Source organism: Schistocerca serialis, chromosome 10 (genome assembly GCF_023864345.2).
Source record: "Schistocerca serialis cubense isolate TAMUIC-IGC-003099 chromosome 10, iqSchSeri2.2, whole genome shotgun sequence".
NCBI lineage: Eukaryota > Metazoa > Arthropoda > Insecta > Orthoptera > Acrididae > Schistocerca > Schistocerca serialis.
In genome coordinates this window covers 224,251,632-224,255,967 of record NC_064647.1, presented here as the reverse complement: position 1 = coordinate 224,255,967, position 4,336 = coordinate 224,251,632, and the positions used below count along the sequence as shown (strand labels likewise).

The following is a 4,336-nucleotide window of genomic DNA, read 5'->3' as shown; positions in this document are numbered from 1 at the left end:
CTGTAAGTTTTCACTGGTTAGTCATTTCACTACCGCAATTTCAGCTATAGTTCCACTGTTAAGGGCAATTATAAAAACTGAAACCAATAAGTCGTATGGATAGTAAAGTACAGGGTTGTTGTTGTTGTTGTTGTTGTTGTGGTCTTCAGTCCGGAGACTGGTTTGATGCAGCTCTCCATGCTACCCTATCCTGTGCAAGCTTCTTCATCTCTCAGTACGTACTGCAACCTACATCCTTCTGAATCTGCTTAGTGTATTCATCTCCTGGTCTCCCTCTACGATTTTTACCCTCCACGCTGCCCTCCAATACTAAAATGGTGATCCCTTGATGCCTCAGAACATGTCCTACCAACCGATCCCTTCTTCTAGACAAGTTGTGCCACAAGCACCTCTTCTCCCCAATTCTATTCAATACCTCCTCTCTAGTCACGTGGCAACGGCCTTGCCGCAGTGGATACACCCGTTCCCGTGAGATCACCGAAGTTAAGCGCTGTCGGGCGTGGCCAGCACTTGGATGGGTGACCACCCGAGCCGCCATGCGCTGTTGCCGTTTTTCGGGGTGCACTCAGCCTCGTGACGCCAGTTGAGGAGCTACTCGTCCGAATAGTAGCGGCTCCGGTCAAAGAAACCCATCACAACGACTGGGAGAGCAGTGTGCTGACCACATGCCCCTCCTATCCGCATCCTCAACTGAGGATGACACGGCGGTCGGATGGTCCCGATGGGCCACGTGTGGCCTGAAGACGGAGTGCTTTTTTCACTAGTTACGTGATCTACCCATCTAATCTTCAGCATTCTTCTGTAGCACCACATTTCGAAAGCTTCTATTCTCTTCTTGTCTAAACTATTTATCGTCCAGGTTTCACTTCCATACGTAGCTGCACTCCATACAAATACTTTCAGAAACGACTTCCTGACACTTCAATCTATACTCGATGTTAACAAATTTCTCTTCTTCAGAAACACTTTCCTTGTCTACATTTTATATCCTCTCTACTTCGACCATCATCAGTTATTTTGCTCCCCAAATAGCAAAACTCATTTACTACATTAAGTGTCTCATTTCCTAGTCTACGTCCCTCAGCATCAGCCGACTTAATTCGGCTACATTCCATTTGCCTCGTCTTGCTTTTGTTGATAGTCATGGTATATCCTCCTTTCAAGACACTGTCCATTCCGTTCAGCTTCTCTCCCAGGTCCTTTGCTGTCTCTGACAGAATTACAATGTCATCGGTGAACCTCAAAGTTTTTATTTCTTCTCCATCGATTTTAATTCCTACCCCGAATTTTTCTTTCGTTTCCTTAACCGCTTGCTCGATATACAGATTGAATAACATCGGGGATACGCTACAACCCTGTCTCACTCCGTTCCCAATCACTGCTTCCCTTTCATGTCCCTCGACTCTTATAACTGCCATCTGGTTTCTGTACAAATTGTAAATAGCCATTCGCTCCCTGTATTTTACCCCTGCCAGGGTAGAATATGATTAGGTTTGAAGAACAAAATTTTCAGGAGCATTACTCACAATACGATATTGGAGTGCATGTCCGAAGGAACTTTGCGTCTCAATTCGGAATAACACGGGTACTGCAGTATCGTATTTATCCGCCGAGACCGAGCAAGTGACTTTCAAGTAAAATGTCTCCCCTGTACGGGTATATACATAATGGACGTACGAGAAGAGGCTGTTCACGATAAACAGAAGTTTGGGGTCTGGCAGTGAGTCGTGTTCGGATAGCGGAATGGTAAGGCGACCGATCACGCTTAGCGGGATTTCCGGGTTCGAGTCCCGTTCCGACGCAAACGTTCACTATCGTCATTCCGTTGTACAGCTGAAGGTAGTCCATATTCGCAATTGCGAATACATTTCATGTCTTTCACAACGGCTGCAACCGAAGAAAATTCATATCTCTAAGTATCTTTGGGAAAATATGGGCTAATTGAGGGATACTAATCTACATCTACATCTACCTCTACATTGATACTCTGCAAATCACATTTAAGTGCCTGGCAGAGGGTTCATGTTTATTTTTGTGGGTGTATATTTCGATCTTTTCCAAAATGTTAAGATACCGTTCCTTATGAGCTCTATGCAGGATGTCTAAATTGTTTTCACAATTCTCAATTATTCCAATCTCGTATAGCGGGCGGGAAGAATGAACACCTATATCTTTCCGAACGAGCTCTGATTTCCCTTATTTTATCGTTGTGATCGTTCCTCCCTAAATATGTCGGTGTCAACAAAATATTTTCGCATTCGGAGGAGAAAATTGGTGATTGGAATTTCGTGAGAAGATTCCGTCCCAACGGAAAACGCCTTTCTTTCAATGAAGTCCATCCCAAATCCTGTATCATTTCTTTGACACTCTCTCCCATGTTTCGCGATAAGACAAAACGTGCTGCCTTTCTTAGAATTTTTTCGATGTACTCCGTCAGTCCTATCTGGTAAGGATCCCACACCGCGCAACAGTATTCTAAAAGAGGATGGACAAGCGTAGTGTAGGCAGTCTCCTTGGTAGGTCTGTTACATTTTCTAAGTGTCCTGCCGATGAAACGCTGTCTTTGGTTAGCCTTCCCCACAACATTTTCTGTGTGTTCCTTCCAATTTAAATTGTTCGTAATTGTACTTCCTATATATTTCGTTGAATTTACAGCTTTTAGATTAGACTGATTTAACGTGTAACCGAAGTTTAACGAGTTCCTTTTAGCACTCATGTGGATGACCTCACACTTTTCGTTATTTAAGGTCAACTGCCACTTTTCGCACCATTCCGATATTTCTTCTAAATCGTTTTGCAGTTTGTTCTGACCTTCTGGTAACTTTATTAGTCGATAAACGACAGCTTCGTCTGCAAACAGTCGAAGACGGCTGCTCAGATTGTCTCCCAAATCGTTTATATACACTCCTGGAAATGGAAAAAAGAACACATTGACACCGGTGTGTCAGACCCACCATACTTGCTCCGGACACTGCGAGAGGGCTCTACAAGCAATGATCACACGCACGGCACAGCGGACACACCAGGAACCGCGGTGTTGGCCGTCGAATGGCGCTAGCTGCGCAGCATTTGTGCACCGCCGCCGTCAGTGTCAGCCAGTTTGCCGTGGCAAACGGAGCTCCATCGCAGTCTTTAACACTGGTAGCATGCCGCGACAGCGTGGACGTGAACCGTATGTGCAGTTGACGGACTTTGAGCGAGGGCGTATAGTGGGCATGCGGGAGGCCGGATGGACGTACCGCCGAATTGCTCAACACGTGGGGCGTGAGGTCTCCACAGTACATCGATGTTGTCGCCAGTGGTCGGCGGAAGGTGCACGTGCCCGTCGACCTGGGACCGGACCGCAGCGACGCACGGATGCACGCCAAGACCGTAGGATCCTACGCAGTGCCGTAGGGGACCGCACCGCCACTTCCCAGCAAATTAGGGACACTGTTGCTCCTAGGGTATCGGCGAGGACCATTCGCAACCGTCTCCATGAAGCTGGGCTACGGTCCCGCACACCGTTAGGCCGTCTTCCGCTCACGCCCCAACATCGTGCAGCCCGCCTCCAGTGGTGTCGCGACAGGCGTGAATGGAGGGACGAATGGAGACGTGTCGTCTTCAGCGATGAGAGTCGCTTCTGCCTTGGTGCCAATGATGGTCGTATGCGTGTTTGGCGCCGTGCAGGTGAGCGCCACAATCAGGACTGCATACGACCGAGGCACACAGGGCCAACACCCGGCATCATGGTGTGGGGAGCGATCTCCTACACTGGCCGTACACCACTGGTGATCATCGAGGGGACACTGAATAGTGCACGGTACATCCAAACCGTCATCGAACCCATCGTTCTACCATTCCTAGACCGGCAAGGGAACTTGCTGTTCCAACAGGACAATGCACGTCCGCATGTATCCCGTGCCACCCAACGTGCTCTAGAAGGTGTAAGTCAACTACCCTGGCCAGCAAGATCTCCGGATCTGTCCCCATTGAGCATGTTTGGGACTGGATGAAGCGTCGTCTCACGCGGTCTGCACGTCCAGCACGAACGCTGGTCCAACTGAGGCGCCAGGTGGAAATGGCATGGCAAGCCGCTCCACAGGACCACATCCAGCATCTCTACGATCGTCTCCATGGGAGAATAGCAGCCTGCATTGCTGCGAAAGGTGGATATACACTGTACTAGTGCCGACATTGTGCATGCTCTGTTGCCTGTGTCTATGTGCCTGTGGTTCTGTCAGTGTGATCATGTGATGTATCTGACCCCAGGAATGTGTCAATGAAGTTTCCCCTTCCTGGGACAATGAATTCACGGTGTTCTTATTTCAATTTCCAGGAGTGTAGATAAGGAACA

At 48.2% G+C, this 4,336-nt stretch overlaps 1 pseudogene; it reads left to right on the top strand.

The window, feature by feature from the left end:
• The first annotated feature begins 432 nt into the window (after positions 1 to 432).
• Positions 433 to 550, top strand: LOC126425331 (5S ribosomal RNA; annotated as a pseudogene).
• The last annotated feature ends 3,786 nt before the right edge of the window (positions 551 to 4,336 follow it).